An 18,603-nucleotide genomic window follows, 5' to 3' on the forward strand; every position below is an offset into this window, starting at 1 on the left:
TGTCATCTGCAAACTCGCAAATTATACCTCCTATGTTCACATCCAAATCATTTATATAAATGACAAAATTCAGTGGACCCAGTACCCATCCTTGTGGCACACCACTGGTCACAGGCCTTTAGTTTGAAAAACAACCCACCACCACCACACTCTGTCATCTACCTTCAAGCTAACTGGCTAGCTCCCCTGCATCCCATTTGATCTAACCTTACTAACTAGACTACCATGTGGAACCTTGCCAAATGCTTTGCTGGAGTTCCATAGACAACGTCAATCCCTCTGCTTTATTCATCTTCTTTGCACCTCTTCAAAAAACTCAATCAAGTTTGTGAGACATGATTTCCCACGCACAAAGCTATGTTTACTATCCCTTATTAGTCCTTTCCTTTCCAAATGTAAGTAACTATGTCCCTCAGAATCCCTTCCAACAACTTAACTACCACTGATGTCAGGCTCACCAGTCCATTGTTTCCTAGCTTTTCCTTACAGCCTTTCTTAAACATTGTGGCCACATTAGCCAATGTCCAGTCTTCTGACACCTCACCCATTGCTATTGATGGTACAATATCTCAGTAAAGGCCCAGCAACCTTTTCCTTAGCTTCCCACAAAGTTCTGGGAAACACTGATCAGGTCTCAGCGACCTATCTACCTTAATGCATTTTAAAATGTTCAGCACTTCTTTGAGAGGGAAAAAATGTAACAGGGTGCAAATTGATGTGTGAAAGGTAGATAATTAGTCCTTACTATTAAGACTTGGAAATGAATTTACTGGTCATAACAGAACTCCAAATTGGGGTATATAGGATGAATTGGACCAGTAAAGTTCCATACTCAAGTGTTTCCTTCTGGGCTGCTGTAAGTCATCAATTAAAGCACTTTGTAGGCTCCAACTACTGGAGAAAAATCAAGAAGTGAGGGTTGAAAATGTAAACTGCCAATAAGTGGATTCAAAGGAAGGTTATCGGCTTTGCTGTCCATGAGATATTGTTGTCACTGATTAGATAGGTGTAAAAGGTGAGACAATCTGTGAAGCAAATAGGATATTTTTCTGACTGAGGACCTTAAAGGATAAGATCTCAGGAGTCAAAAGTGATGGGCATGTTTTTTGCCAAATGGGGAATTTGGTAAGCAGGGGACCTCAGGCATAGTGGGCTGAAAGCCTGCCTGGCTGTGTCTACAGCTATTACAATGCAAGTATTCCTTTGAGAGGAAATGATTTGGAGGTGCCAGTGTTTGACTGGGGTGGATAAAGTTAAAAATCACCCAACATCAGGTTATAGTCCAACAAGTTTATTTGGAAGTACTCGCTTTCAAGGCACTGCCTCAACCACCTGATGAAGAGGCAACGCCTCAAAAACTAGTGCTTCCAAATAAACCTGTTGGACTATAACCCTGGTGTTGTGTGATTAGATTAGATTCCCTAAAGTATGGAAACAGGTCCTTCGGCTCAACAAGTCCACACCGACTCACCAAAGAGGATTTTTAACTTTGAGAGGAGAGCACTGCCTGTTTGTTCATTACTAATGCTGTCTTCTATTCAGATCCACTGTTGGCCAACAAGCTGAAGAACATCCACAGTCAATTCACAGTGGCCTCGGGAGCCAATGTGAACCATAGCAAGAGAAAGGCCACATGCTTTAAGAACTGGATTCACTGGTCCTTTCACTATCAGGATAAACTGCCTGAAACTACAGGACATATGGACTGTAGAGGAGCTTGGCCTGCATTACAAATCTGGGTGGAACGGGATAATTAAGGTCAAACAGACAGTGCACATGTGGGAGAAAGGCTCACCATCCATTGTGCATGAAAACCCCCACATCAGGTGCAATGTGCTCTCAGTGTTGCCTCACATTGTGCAGGGCTGGCTCCTACCTCACTTCTGAAGTGCTTCAGTCTCTTGCACTTTATCAGGAGGTCAAAAATGGTCACATGGTGCACAGATGAAGGATAAGCAGACCCATTGCCAATTTAATCATGATCATAGAATCCCCTACAGTGGGAAACAAGGCCATTTGGCCCATCAAACCATACTAACGCTCCAAGGAGCTTCTGACCAAGACCCACATTTCCCATTGCTAATCCACCTAATGTACATATCTTTGAATCATGGGAGGAAACTGGAGCACCCAGATGAAACACACACAGACACAGGGAGAATTTGCAAACTCCACATAGAGCCACCCAAGGCTGGAATTGAATCTGGGTCCCTGACACTGAGGCAGCATTGCTAACCACTGCACCATTGTGCTGACTGTGATGTCTACACTGAACTATTGAAAGGTTACAGCACAGAAGGAGACCACTCAGCCCATCATAACTGTGCCAGCTGAATAGATTAGCTGCACATTCTGAACTCAATTTCTAGCTATGTGTGGACCAGCGTCCCGCTATGTGTGGATCATTGCAATAAAAACATCCACTGCTGAGGTTCTATTGATTTTGTGTGCCATTAAAGGTGATTTTGGCCACAGTCAGTTTTGTGTGTTGCCCTACTAAACTGTCATTGAAATGTTCATGCTGATAAACACATCCTTTGACTACACAGTCAGCAGGCATGGTCTGTAACTTTCATGAGCCCCTATAGCAAGAGAAAATGGTGAATCGTGTCAAAGAGTTTCCTGAGCAAATTGTCAAAATCATTTGAAAAATGCCTTATCACCAAGACTTTCAAATAGACACCAAAATTTGACGACTCACACTGTGGCTACCACTGATATGAATATCTCAGCAAGCGACCCAGCAATCACTTCCCAAGCTTCCCATGAAGTTCTAGGGTACACCTGATGAGATCCCTGATATTTATCCTCCTTTATGCATTTTAAGATGTCTAGCACCTCCTCCTCTGTAACATGGACATCTTTCAAAATGTGCCAATTGATTTCCCCAAGTTCTCTAGCTCCCATATTTTTCTCCACAATAAACACTGATGCAAGATGCTCATCACAAACTGGACTGTTCCCAGCCCTTCTGAGGTGACTATCCGGGGGTGTATCGCCAGTCAGAATGGTAGCACTTCTGAGGAAAAGTCACTTGACCCAAAATGTTTATTTTGATTTTCTCCACAGATGCTGCCAGATGTCATGTGTCCCTGAGCTCCAAAGTGAAGTCCCAAAGTGCTAAAGTGGCCTGACAGCAGGCATGTTGATGGTTTGCTCAGGGGCTGGTGGTTTGTTGATGGAACTTGCTTAGACAAAGGTTGGGAGGATTCAGAGTCCATGGAGCATGCAGGGATATTGTGACAAGGACAGAGCTGGGTGAAGGTCCAGTGAATCAAATGTGAAATTGCTGCCACCAGGTAACTGCTCTGACCTTCTTGTCAGGAATTAGAGTCACCCAGTTATTTAGGGAAGAAATGGAGACTTGGAGACTGCACAGAAACGAGATGGGTTAAATGATAGTGAGATGCAAATACATGAAAATAAGATGGTTGCTGCACATTAGCAAGATTCTGAACTTGCCATTTAAACACTAAGGGGAAATAGGACAATATTTTTCTTGGTGATGCTAAACTGATTTTTCCATTTTAACTGCATTTTTTCCAAATTTCTCAACACTGACCACACTATCCAGGGAGTGGAAAACTCCACTGCATGACATAGTTCATCAACTTGAAAGCCCTCTGTAATAAATAATTCCATGAATTAACTACTTTGACTTTGATGTTGATTATATTGTCATGTGTATTTTACAGTGAGAATACAATAAATACAGTGAAAAGCTTTCAGTTGTCAACACAATATATAGCCATTTTGAATAATTTAAGCATAAGGAGAAAGAATAAATGATATAGCTTGAGAAGAGTCCACCTTCAGAAAGAAAAAGCATTTCTCCTCATCTCTGTGTTAATCCTGAGATTATACCCTCTGGCCCAAGACTCACTCACAAAGGGAAACAATTTTCCATATCTACGCTGTCAAGCCCCCTAAAGGTCTGATATACTTTCAATGATAATAGCAATTTCTTTTAGGGAATTTAATTTCCAAAAGGATCGAACCAATCAGATTGGTAAAGGAGACCACTAGCTGAGGCATCATTCCTGGATATTGGTTAACCAAGTGGCCAGTATCGATATGTAAATCATAGAGTCATAGAGATGTACTGCATGGAAACAGACCCTTCAGTCCAACCCGTCCATACCGACGAGATATCCCAACCTAATCTAGTCCCACCTGCAAGCACCCAGCCCATATTCCTCCAAACCCTTCCTATTCATATTCCCATCCAGATGCCTTTTAAATGTTGCAATTGTACTAGCCTCCACCACTCCCTGTGGCAGTCCATTCCACACATGCACCACCTCTGCATGAAAAAGTTGCCCCTTAGGTCTCTTTTATATCTTTCCTCTCTCACCCTAAACCTATGCCCTCTAGTCTGGACTCCCCTGCCCCAGGGAAAAGACCTTGTCTATTTACCCTATCCATGCCCCTCATGATTTTATAAACTTCTATAAGGTCACCCCTCAGCCTCTGTGACTCCAGGAAGACAGCCCCAGCCTGTTCAACCTCTCCCTGTAGCTTAAATCCTCCAACCTCGCAACATCCTTGTAATTTTTTTCTGAACTCTTTCAGGTTTCACAACATCTTTCCGATAGGAAGGAGACCAGAATTGCATGCAATATTCCAACAGTGGCCCAACTAGTGTCCTGTACAGCCGCAATATGACCTCCCAACTCCTGTTATCAATACTCTGACCAATAAAGGAAAGCATACCAAGCGCCTTCCTCACTATCCTATCTACCTGTGACTCCACTTTCAAGGAGCTATGAACCTGCACTCCAAGATCTCTTTGTTCAGCAACACTCCCTAGGACCGTACCATTAAGTGTAAGTCCTGCTAAGATTTGCTTTCCCAAAATGCAGCACCTCGCATTTATCTAAATTAAACTCCATCTGCCACTTCTCAGGCCATTGGCCCATCTGGTCCAGATCCTGTTGTAATCTGAGGTAACCCTCTTCGCTGTCCACTACACCTCCAATATTGGTGTCACCTGCAAACTTATTAACTATACCTCTTATGCTCACATCCAAATCATTTATGTAAATGACAAGAAGTAGCGAACCTAGCACCGATCCTTGTGGCACTCCACTGGTCACAAGCTTTCAGTCTGAAAAACAACCCTCCACCACCATCCTCTGTCTTTTACCTTTGAGCCAGTTCTGCATCCAAATGGCTAGATCTCCCTGTATTCCGTGAAATCTAACCTTGCTAACCAGTCTCCCATGGGGAACCTTGTCGAACACCTTATTGAAGTCCATATAGATCATGTCTACTGCTCCGCCCTCATCAATCCTCTTTGTTACTTGTTCAAAAAACTCAATTAAGTTTGTGAGACATGATTTCCCACACACAAAATCATGTTGACTATCCCGAATCAGTCCTTGCCTTTCCAAATACATGTACATCCTGTCAATCAGGATTCCCTCCAACAACTTACCCACCACCAATGTCAGGCTCACCGGTCTATAGATCCCTGGCTTGTCCTTACCACCTTTCTTAAAAAGTGCCATCACGTTAGCCAACCACCAGTCTTTTGGCACCTCACCTGTAACTATCGATGATATAAATATCTTAGCAAAAGGCTCAACAATCACTTGCCTAGTTTCCCACAGAGTTCTAGGGAACACTTGATCAGGTCCTGGGGATTTAACCACCTTTGTGTGTTTCAAGACATCCAGCACTTCCTCCTCTGTAATATGGACATTTTTCAAGTTGTCACCATCTATTTCCCCACATTCTACATCTTCCATATCCTTCTCCATATTAAACACCGATGCAAAATACTCATTTAGTATCTCCCCCATTTTCTGTGGCTCCACACAAAGGCTGCTTTGCTGATCTTTGAGGGGTCTTATTCTTCCCTAGTTACCCTTTTGTCCTTAATGTATTTGTAAAACCCTTTGCATTCTTCTTAACTCTATTTGCCAAAGCTATCTCATGTCCCCTTTTTGCCCTTCTGATTTCCTCTTAAGTATACTCCTACTGCCTTCATACTCTTCTGAGGATTCACTCGATCTATCCTGACATATGCTTCCTTCTTTTTCTAATCAAACTCTCAATATCTTTAGTAATCTAACATTCCCTATACCTACCAGCCTTTCCTTTCACCCTAACAGGAATATAATTTCTCTGGACTCTCATTAACTCGTTTCTGAAGACTTCCCATTTTCCAGCCATCCCTTTACCTGCAAACATCTGCCCCCAATCAGCTTTTGAAAGTTCTTGCCTATACCATCAAATTGGCCTTCCTCCAATTTAGAACTTCAACTTTTAGATCTGGTCTATCCTTTTCTATCACTATTTTAAACTAATAGAATTATGGTCGCTGGTTCCAAAGTGCTCCCCCACTGACACCTCAGTCACCTGCCCTGCCTTATTTTCTAAGAGTATGTCAAGTTTTGCACCTTCTCTAGTAGGTACATCCACATACTGAATCAGAAAACTTTCTTGTACACACTTAACAAATTCCTCTCCATCTAAACCCTTAACACTATGGCAGTTCCAGTCTATGTTTGGAAAGTTAAAATCCCCTATCAGAACCACCCTATTATTCTTACAGATAACTGAGATCTCCTTATAAATTTATTTCTCAATTTCCCGCTGACTATTAGGGGGTCTATAATACAATGCCAATAAGGTGATTATCCCTTTCTTATTTCTCAGTTCCACCCAAATAATTTCCCTGGATATATTTCCAGGAATATCCTCCCTCAGCACAGCTGTAATGCTATCCCTTATCAAAAACGCCACTCCCCCTCCTCTCTTGCCTCCCCTTCTATCCTTCCTGTAGCATTTGTATCGTGGAACATTAAGCTGCCAGTCCTGGCCATCCCTGAGCCATGGTTGTGTAATTGCTATGATGTCCCAGTCCCATGTTTCTAACCATGCCCTGAGTTCATCTGCCTTCCCTGTTAGGCCTCTTGCATTGAAATAAATGCAGTTTAATTTATTAGTCCTACCTTGTTCTCTGCTTTGTTCCTACCTTCCCTGACCGTTTGACTCACTTCTTTTCTCAATCATACCAGTCTCAGATTGATCTCTTTCCTCACTATCCCCCTGGGTCCCCCCCCACCTTACTAGTTTAAATCCTCCCGAGCAGCTCTAGCAAATCTCCCTGCCAGTATATTAGTCCCCTTCCAATTTAGGTGCAATCCGTACTTCTTGCACAAGTCATTTCTGCCTCAGAAGAGATTCCAATGATCCAAAAATGTGAATTCTTCTCCCATACACCAGCTCCTCAGCCATGCATTCATCTGCTCTATCCTCCTATTCCTACCCTCACTAGCTCATAGGACTGGGACTAATCCAGATATTACTACTCTTGAGGACCTTCTTCCTAAATTCCTGCCAACTCTCTGTAATCTCCATTCAGAATCTCATCCTTTTCCCTTCCTATGTCTTTGGTTCCAATGTGTACAATGACCTCCTGCTTGCCCTCTCCCGCTTGAGAACATTCTGTATCCTCTCTGAGGCATCCTTGATCCTGACACCAGGGAGGTGACACACCATTCTGATTTTTCGCTGCTGGCCACAGAAACGTCTGTCTGTGCTTCGGACTAGAGAGTCCCCTCACGCAATTGATCTGTGGTAGGTGATTTATTTCAGAAGGGTTCTGGGTGAACCCAATTGTTTTCTGTCTTAAAGTTAACAAAGCTCAGTAGTGATCAATAACACAATGATAACTACAACCTTTTAGTTTTGGGTACATTTCAAGTTAACCCACAAAATGCTTTCTGTGTGGAGGGAGTCCTGAGGGATAGGATTTGCACATATTTGCAGAGTCAAGGAGTCAAGGTATGCCTTCCTTTATTGGTCAGTGCATTGAGTATAGGTGTTGTGAGGTGATGTTGCAGCTGTACAGGACATTGGTTAGACTAATACTGGAATATTGCATGCAATTCTGCTCTTCCTGCTATAGGAAGGATGTTGTGAAACTTGAAAGGGTTCACAAAAGATTTAAAAAGGATGTTACCAGGGTTGGAGGATTTGACCTATTGGGTGAGGCTGAACAGGCTTGGACTATTTTCCCTGTTGTCGGCTGAAGGGTGACCTCATAGAAGTTTATAAATCATGAAGTACTTGGATAGGTTATGTAGACAAGGTGTTTTCCCCAGGGTAGGGGAGTCCAAAACTAGAGGGCATAGATTTAAGGTGAGAAGGGAAAAATTTAAAAGGACCTAAGGGGCAACTTTTTCACGCAGAGAGTTGTGCATGTATGAAATGAGCTGCCAGAGGACGCAATGAAGGCTGGTGCAATTACAACATTTAAAAAGGCATCTGGAGGGGTATATTGAATAGGAAGGGTTAAAATGTAAATAGCAGCAATATTGTTCCATTCAATAAGGTCTTTAAATTATTGTTAGGATTTCAAGTATTGTTCACATGAAGTTCCTATTTATGTAATGGTGTAAAGGTTAATGCAAAGATGTTAGATGTTCGTGGCTGCCTACGATTCTGATGAGATAAATATTTAGAAGCTTTTGTGGGAGAAAAAGAACTCAGCTACTTGGGTTTGGTCCAGGAAATCTGGTTTGCCTCTTTGACAGGTAACAATTATAGGGTAATAGTTTGCCTTAAAGGAATGTGACTGTTTGGGGCCCAGTCCCAGAGGGATCTGGTTTACCTGTTAGCAGGTGGAGCCTGTATGGTTTAGGTAAGTAGGTACACACTACATTCCACGGAATCAATTTACTGTTCAAGGCACAAGAATAACCGTAGGGTAAATGAGGGTTAGCTGAAATAAGGGATTGCCAGAATTTAATTTTAAACTTTAGACAGATTCTAAAGAGTACTACCCCTGCAAGCACTATATATGATGCATAAAATTTGTCTTTTATAAGTGAGCACTCTAAGAAATTTCCATAATATCGAGCTTAATTTGGAAATACAAGTTAATAAAACACAATCATAAATATTTGTGTGTGCTTTTCAGAAAGCTTAGTCTGTTTTGCACCATTTGTCCCTTTTAGTAAACATGTGGATGCTGCGAAATGAACATTTTGCATAAGAACGGTCAGACTGGTTGCATAATTTAAGGCACATTACATTTTAGTGCAAAATTCATTGTGCAGTATGAAATGTGAAAACTTTTAACCCAACATGAAAATTGTAAACAAATAAAGAAGTGAATTGGAAGTCAACGTCTGTTTCCTCTCCCATCAACAAAATAAAACAGAATTGCCGCCCTTTGTTTAAAGGTAAAGCTATTGTCTTTCATCTTAATCATCTAATGAAGTTCCTGATCCTGAGCCATAAACTCCTGCACTGTCTTCTTTTATTTAAATGTATTTTTTGCTGGCTACCACATGTATATGCAATGTAAAATTTATTTTCAGGAAATGTGATTATTATGAGGAGTTCCTAGTTTACAATATATGGAACTAAAGATTATATGTGAAACAAAAGGATTTCTAAAAGGAATGTCATATTTAATCAACCTCATTGAATTCTTCACTGCAATAGAAAGCATATACAGTGTATGTGGACTTTCAAAAGATCACAGATAAGCTGCCACCACACAGGAACCTCTTAGGAAAGATCAGGAAGAATCCAGTCTGGGATCAGGTGGAAGAATGGGTTTAAAGAAAACTCAAAGCACATGGTGGGAATTAAAGGAGGTTTCTCAGATTAATTGGTGTTCTCCCAGGATCTAGCCAGGACTACTGATGTTCACTGTATGAAGATGTGATTTTGTATACAGATGATACAGCGGAAGTGTGCCCTGAAGTACATTAAGTCACAAACAGGTTTGCAAAGTTGGCTAAGAAATGACAAATGAAATTCAAAATAGTGAAACGTGAATTGGCTCACTTTCCGAAAGTCATATAATGAGTACTTGTTCCTTGCAATATAAGAAACTAAAATTGGATAGATGAAGAAAAAGATCCGGCAATTCAGGTCAGTAAATCACCATTAGTAGGTAAATGTGTAAAATGTTGAAATAAAGTTCTGCAGTTAATTTTTACAGGAACAGCAGAAAGTAAATGTTGACTTTACCTGGAAGCATGGTTAGGGAGGTTTACTGTATCCTAAACAGTATCTCACTTCCACTAAAATTGATACATTGAAGTAAATGGTAAGATTTAACAAGAAAAAGAAAATATTGTGGGGAAAAGTATCCACGACCAGGAAAAGAATACAACAACTTTATGTGTTAGATGTCAGGTTTACTGAACGCAACTAGGCTTCAATTTGTATGTCATTTGAGTGATGATAGATAAGAGAAAACATTGAGGAATAAATCCTCTTTGCAATATGCATTACTTTTTTTTATTAAAGAATCTTTCTTTGCAAACCAAAACGGTACAGAAATTGAACAATTACCTTATAGTTTTCTGACTTTAGGAAGCTTAATTTCTTCTGTCAGAGCAAAATTGTATATCCATTTTTTACAACTGTGTTTTGGGATCCTGCTGTGCATAAATTACTCTTCTGAAGTATTTCATTGAATTTCCTCTTTTTAGACAGAGTAATGTTTTAACCTCCAACCTAATGAGAAGTGGCCAGCCACTGATGTTCTTCAATGGGTCTTGTCAAAGATCTATCAGTGCCTAAGATATAATCAATAAATGTTTCAAATGTTTCCTTATCAAACATTATGCGATGGCCTATGGATATTGTCACTAGACTCTTAATCCAGAGACCCAGGTAATGTTCTGGGGAGCCAGATTCAAATCCTGCTATGGCAGATAGTGGCATTTGAATTCAATAAATATCTGGAATTAAGATTCTGGAATTAAGATTCCATTGTTTATTGTTGGGAAAACCCATCTAATCCATTAATGTCCTTTAAGGAAGGAAACTGCCATCCTTACCTGGTCTGGCCTACATGTGACTCCAGAACCACAGCAATGTGGTTGACTCTTAACTGCCCTCTGGGCAATTAGGTATGGACAATATATGCTGGCCTAGCCAGCGATGCCCTCATCCCGTGAATGAATAAAAATAATTACAGTGGCTGGAAAATTATAGAGCAATATCTAGGATAGTTTGTCCTGTTACATATGAAAGGGACACACGAGTAAGACTTAAAGCAGAAACAATGGTCCTCTCTGTCAGGATAGCTTCTTCTGACACACAGTCTGAATGATATAGGCATAGACATTTTCAGCATCTGTCAGCATATAATTGTTTGGGGTTAATGACTAGGTGGAGAGCCTGTAGCCTGTGGTGTTGTTGCTAATTGTTATGATGACAAAAGAATGTGGTGGTGATCTGTGAGGCCACTGAATTGATCTGCAATAATTACTGGTCCAGTCCAGAGGCTAACTGTACTCTTTGCTGCTAATTAAGACCCCAAGGCAACTTTGGTTTTCAGTCTGAAGAGCATTTGTAATAACCTGTTGATAATATTATGTGCTTTGTGATGTTTAGCAAAGAGTGGTAAGACCAAAGAAAGCAGAAACTTGCCAATTTTGTAAATACAATAAGACTAATTTTTAATAAAGGCACTCTGAGAGAATGGGCCTAATCATTCCAGAATCTGGCAAAGTGTCTTTTTTTTGGTGAGTTTTATGGAGGGCTTCTCTCTGTGAGGCCTGGTGAGTTTTCTTACAGTTTGCCTCATTAACTATGTGCCACACCCCTATGGTACACACTTGTTGTATTCTCCCACTCACTTGCTACTACCAGAAAGGGATTTCTGGCATTACGTCATCTTAAAAGGCCAGTCAAGTGCTGGTATCTGGAACTGTCCTGCATGTTTCAAGTAATTTGCTCTGGACATAGCGGAGAAGGGGAAATTGGTGCTGTGCTTTGCAAAGTCCTGGAAATTCCAATGGATGGAATGGTGCAGAAAAGGGTGTTGTCTTCCCCAAGGACTGACAGAGGAAGCCATGACACCAGCCCCTGCCTGGACTGACGTTGCCACTCATATCAGTGCAGTTTCCACAGACTGAGAAATGCCCAGCACTGTAGGAAGAAGGTCAATGGCCTTCTCTGCTTTGCCAGGCTAATTGCCACCATCTTCTCTGTGCTACGTCACACTCACTCCATCTCTCATAGTGCACTTTCTGGTGAACACTTGCTGTTGCACCTCAAAGTTGACAAGGAAGAAACATCCCAGGTCTCTGCCACTTGGAAGACAGTCAAACACCAGACACCTGGCCAGCCCAAAGCAGGAGGGCACCCCATGGGTACTTGCAGTCAAGGACTTCATAGAAATGCACAAGCAGACACAGGAGCAGCAGGAAGGTTTAGCCAGGGCACTGGGAAATTGAACAGCATTGCGGCTGAGACCCTCCTGCCTTAGGCATGCAATTGTCTGACTGCCTCCAGACTGGCTGCCTTTAGACAGCCAGGTCTAGCAGTCTTAGAGTCTGCTGGATATACGTATAGATCAGCACTCCAACATACTAACCATTGGTGCTCAACACCAACAGCAAGGCAAGTGGCGAATGAGTAACATAGAACTATTCAGGAACAGGTCCTCAACATGGATTTAGTAAAGGGAGGTCATGCCTGACAAACCTGTTGGAATTTTTTGAAGAGGTTAGACCAGGGAAACCCAGTGGATGTGGTCTATCTAGACTTTCAAAAGGCCTTTGATAAGGTGCCACACAGGAGGCTGCTGAGCAAGGTGAGGGCCCATGGTGTTCGAGGTGAGCTGCTGGGATGGATTGAGGATTGGCTGTCTAACAGAAGGCAGAGAGTTGGGATAAAAGGTTCTTTTTCAGAATGGCAGCCGGTGACGAGCGGTGTCCCGCAGGGTTCGGTGCTGGGGCCACAGCTGTTCGCATTATATATTAATGATTTGGATGAGGGAACCGGGGGCATTCTAGCGAAGTTTGCCGATGATACGAAGTTAGGTGGACAGGCAGGTAGTACTGAGGAAGTGGGGAGGCTACAGAAGGATCTAGACAGGTTGGGAGAGTGGTCCAGGAAATGGCTGATGGAATTTAACGTGAGCAAGTGCGAGGTCTTGCACTTTGGCAAAAAGAATAAAAGCATAGACTACTTTCTAAATGGTCAGAAAATTAATAAAGCCAAAGCACAAAGGGATCTGGGAGTGCTAGTCAAGGATTCTCTAAAGGTAAACATGCAGGTTGAGTCCGTGATTAAGAAAGCGAATGCAATGTTGTCTCTTATCTCAAGAGGGTTGGAATATAAAAGCAGAGATGTACTACTAAGACTTTATAAAGCTCTGGTTAGGCCCCATTTGGAGTACTGTGTCCAGTTTTGGTCCCCACACCTCAGGAAGGACATACTGGCACTGGAACGTGTCCAGCGGAGATTCACACGGATGATCCCTGGAATGACAGGTCTAACATATGAGGAACGGCTGAGGATACTGGGATTGTATTCGTTGGAGTTTAGAAGATTAAGGGGAGACTTAATAGAGACGTACAAAATAATACATGGCTTGGAAAAGGTGGATGCTAGGAAATTGTTTCCGTTAGACGAGGAGACTAGGACCCGTGGACACAGCCTTAGAATTAGAGGGGGTCATTTCAGAACAGAAATGCGGAGACATTTCTTCAGCCAGAGAGTGGTGGGCCTGTGGAATTCATTGCCATGGAGTGCAGTGGAAGCCGGGACGCTAAATGTCTTCAAGGCCGAGATTGATAGATTCTTGTTGTCTAGAGGAATTAAGGGCTACGGGGAGAACGCTGGTAAGTGGAGCTGAAATGCGCATCGCCATGATTGAATGGCGGAGTGGACTGGATGGGCCGAATGGCCTTACTTCCACTCCTATGTCTTATGGTCTTATGGTCTCCAGCCCATTCAGGTCAGTGCAGTTTCCACAGACTGGTAAAATGCTCAGCACTAGGGGAAGAAGATGCTAAGTCTGACTCCTTTCTAAACTAATCCCATTTACTTACACATGGTCTGTATCCCTCTATCACTGCCTATTTATTTATCTTCTAAATGCCTCTTACATTTTGTTATCATACATGCTTCCACTGACCCCCCTGGTAGCACATTCCAGGCACTTATCACCCTCTGTCTAAAACAACTTTCCTCATACATCTCCTTTAAACCTGTGCCAGTTAATATGTGACAATTTCACTCCAACTATCCAATCCTGTTCATGCCTCTCATAATTATATATACTTCTCAGGTCAGCCCACAGCCTTTGCCCCTGTAGCAAAAACAATCCAAGTTTGTCCAACCTCTCTTTATAGCTAATACATTCCAATCCAGGCAGCACTCTGTCCAAAACCTCCACATCCTTCTTATAGTGCAGCAACTAGAACTGCACACAATGATCCATATGGGGCCAAGCTAAAGTCTTATTTGGCTACAACATGATTTGCCAACTTTTATACTCACTGTCCTGACTAGTGAAGGCAAACGTGCAATTTGCCTTCTTTACCACCTCATCCACTTGATTTTGAACTTTCAGGGAGCTATGGACTTGCACCCCAAGGTCCTTCTGTATGTAAATGCTCCCGAGGCTCTGTCATTTATTATCTACTTCCCTTTTGCATTTGACCTCCCAAATTACATCACCACAGACTTGTCCAGATTAAACCCCATCTGTCATTCCTCTGCCCAATTTTCCAACTGATCTATACGCTGTTATATCATTTGATAACCTTCCTCACTATTCATAACTCCAACAACTTTTGTGTCATCTGCGAACTTATTATTATATATGCAATGCTTCTCCTCTATCCCTTCAGTTAAAATGCACTACGTCACTCTTCTCGGTATTAAGTGTTCCATGACTGTTTTTATCCACTTGACGTTCTTCTTCCCCCTGTCTTTCATCTAGTGAGAGGGTGATTGTTTCTTCAGCTTCAGACCCAACTAGTCCTGCTGTACTTTTTGTCATCTAGACCAGAGTGATCAGTGTTAGCAGGTCATGACCGCATTATGTCTCTGAACTCTTGTTGTCTCTGATGATGCTGAAGATACACCCCCTCCCCAACTAGACTGATCGCCCAGCTGAAGAATTCCACCCTTCTCTCACCAGATTCCACTCGGGCAGCTTTCACTAATCTTCTTCCTTTTTTTGCACCTCACTTGCACACACGCTTAATATTTGAATGTTTGGTTTATTTACTGCGTATAACCCATGACACTCCAGAATTCTCTATTCTTGCTTTTCTGGATTAAAACGTTTTCTATGGAGGATCTGTAAAAGCCAGGATGTTCCAAAAATCCTATTAGTTTTGATGATTGAGGCATGGCAATGCCTTGTTATGCCCTGACATCAGCAAGTGCAAATTTCACAAGTCTCAATAAAATTTTTTTAAAAATTCAATTATAATCAATCACAGGTATTCAAAATTGGACTCAGTGACAACAAAACTCCACTTATGAATTTGGTTCCGAAGGTGATCCACTAAACTTGAAAATTTCTCTCAACAGCCTCTTGAACTCTCACACATTTAGTCACACACACAAGCTTTGTAAGATTATACAAGGCCTTGGGTAATAATAATAATAATAAGAATAAGAAGAACAATAAGTTACCAAATAGAACTGTCCCTAGAATTTAAACCTGAATTTAAATTTAACCATACTCCCCCTACTTTTATTACCCTTTTACTATTAATATACTTATAGAAAATTTAAGGATTTATTTTCATGTTAGTTGCCAGTCTTTTTCATAATCCTTCTTTGCTTCTCATACTTTCTTTGATACCTTCCTCCAGAACCTACTGTATTCAGCTTGGTTCCCAATTCTATTTACTACCTGACACCTGTCATGAGTGCATTTTTCTTCTTTTGCTTAATTTTGATCTCCTTTGCCATCCAGGAGACTCTAGATTTGTTTGTTCTGCCTTTCCCTTTTGATGGAATATACCTTTTCTGTGCCTAAACTATCTCCTCTTTGAAGGTATTCATTTGCTCAGTTCCTGTTGTTTCCACCAACCTTTAGTTCCAGTTTATTTGACCCAACTCTGCCCTTGCCCCATTGACACCTGTTCTCTGCCAGTTGATTAATCTTAATCTAGAAAATTCCTCTTTTTCCAGTACTGTAATGCGCCCCTTAACCAAAAATGCCACCTCTCTTCCTTTATTCTCCTTTCATATCCTCTCTGAACATCTTGTAATCTGAAATATTTAGCACCCAGATCTGCCCTTTCTTAAGGCATATCTCCATTATCGCCACAACATTGTAATCCCACAAAATTATCTGTGCCTATAACTCACTAACCTTATTAACTATACTCAGTGCATTCACATGCATATGTAGTGTGACCCTGATTTCAACTACATGACGACATCCATTGCTCTCACTCCACCAATTACCGCATTATCTCTGTTATAATGCCCATGTGCCTATCACACTATTTTGTGTGCCTGGTATTATTTCAGTTATTCACTATTGGTTCCCACACTTCTACTGAGTTAATTTAAATCCTAACCAACAGCATGAATAAAACACTCTGCAAGGTGCTCACTCCCAGCTCTGTTCCAGAGCAAGGAGTTGACCTCGACCGAGTGTTGCAGACTGGCACATTTCAAAGTCCAGGATTACATGCTGAGGGACACACCAAAGCCTGGCGCAGCCAAGGCACAGTGGGGAAAGACCACTGAGGTTTTTCTGCCAAAGTTAAATGGGCGTCTGTTCAGTTATCAGACCCTCTTGATGCCTCAAATGCATGTAAATATAGTCTGGTTCAAGTAAGAGATGCCTTTGGTTTTTTGGATGGAGTCAAGTGACAATGTTTGTTTGTTTCCTTGATATGTCACTGTACAGAATTGAGTTGCAAACTATGTATATATAAAAAGTTATTTTTTATGAACAAATTATATTTTTGAACTTAGAATAATGTCTGGCTTGTACAAGTGCAATGTCCCCCAATGCCCTAGGAATCTAAATGCTTCCCTCTTGCATCATCTTACAAGCTACTTATTCATCTGTCTTACCTTTTTATTCCTGAATGTGGCTCTGGGAGCAATATGGAAATTCCTGTTTTGGAGGTCCTGTTTGCTAATTAACTATATCCCTAAATTCCAATTGCTAGGTCACATCCCCTTTCCTACTGACTTCAGATATTTGGCAACGAAGTGTGTTTCATGGTCTTGAAGCTGTGGCTGCATTTGCATTTTTTGTTGCAGGACACAGTTTGCCAGATTCAGCACAGGAAATGGGCAGGACCACCAATATATTTGAGGAACTCAGCAACAAAGCTGCTGAAAATCATGAGGCAGTTTAAACCCCAATAATATCAGCTGAGGCCATTAAAAATCAACCCTGATGAGGACTGCATGTGAGCTGACCTACGTAGGTGTATCTGATATGAAGCAGCAATTTCAGGTATAGTATTTGGCATTTCAGGATTGTGTGGTGCACACAATTTAACCAAAAGAGAACTGTGTGATAGTGATTGGTACAAAATAGTCAAGGAATGCATAGTAGAGCAAAGGCCACAAACATTTCTGAAAAGCAGTACTGTTCAATTCTTCAAGCACAGGATGAAAAGCTACCGACTTAAGTGGTGGCTGTGGTGGTCTTTTTATTGATCCGCCTGGCATTAACAGCTTCCTGGATACTCTGTTGTGTGTTGGTATCCATAATAAACTATCATATTTCTTACACCAACGTAAGATGATATATGTAGCTTACAGAAAGAGGGCTGGCTGTGGCACAGAACAACAAAAGGTTTTCAGACTAAACTCTATACACTCTCATTGTGCAGCACAGAGTTGCTGACATGTGCAGTGATGTGAAGGGAGTCATGAGCTGTGCTTTCTTTATTCTCCAGTTTTTTTTCTCACCAAGTTCCCTTCTCTTCTCTCTCTGCTGACAGTGGTCATCCACAGCTAACTGGCTGCTATTGTCTGTGAACATTAGAAATATACATCAGTCCCTTTAGTCTGATTAATTCAATTATACCTGATCCATATCTCAACTTTGCTTCCCACTTGTTTCCTTAACTAGTAATATCCTCAGCAGAGCTTACTGTCTGGTTGTACACTTTTTCCTTAAGGTAAAGGTAAAATTACCATAGTCTCAGAGGACTGCATTTTCCTTACAGAGCAATAACTGGTGGAGAGTTTAACTTCAGGGTCACCATATCACAGCTTAGAAGGAATGTTCAAGGTGAGGTCAACTAGTGCAGGAATTGAACCTATGTAGTTGGCATCACTCCGCTGTCCAGCTAACTGAACTAGCCAAACCTCCTGTTCTTTAACACATCAATTAGATCTCCACCCTTTCTTCTTTACTCAAGGGAACTCAAATCTAGGCTATGCAATCTGTCTGCATAGCTCAGTCCTTGCAGCCACCATTTGGCTCCTCCATAAACATGTGCACATCTGACACTTTGCTACACATACCCAGAGTTGCACTAAGTCTTGTTCACTCACCACTTCTCACTGAACATCAGGTCGCTATCAGATAATGCTTCAATTTTTAAATTCTCAACCTTCATGGCCTTACTCGTCAATAACCCTGTAATTTCCTCCAGCCCTGTAATGCTCTGAAGATATCTGATCTCTACTAAATCTGGTGTCTTGCATTTCCCTAATTTTAACTGCTCCATCATTGAGCAGTGACGTCAGTAGGCCCAAAGCTCTGGAATACACAAACTAACCCACCCCTCCACTGTTACAAGACATCCCTTAAGGGCTACTTCTTTTTCCAAGGTTTTAGTCATCTGTTCCGTGGTTCAGTATCAACTTTGATTTGATCATTAATTCATC

The sequence above is a fragment of the Chiloscyllium plagiosum genome, unplaced genomic scaffold, assembly GCF_037043375.1.
Source record: "Chiloscyllium plagiosum isolate Xiang-an unplaced genomic scaffold, Cpla_swu_hap1 HiC_scaffold_4, whole genome shotgun sequence".
In the NCBI taxonomy this organism is placed as follows: Eukaryota; Metazoa; Chordata; class Chondrichthyes; order Orectolobiformes; family Hemiscylliidae; genus Chiloscyllium; species Chiloscyllium plagiosum.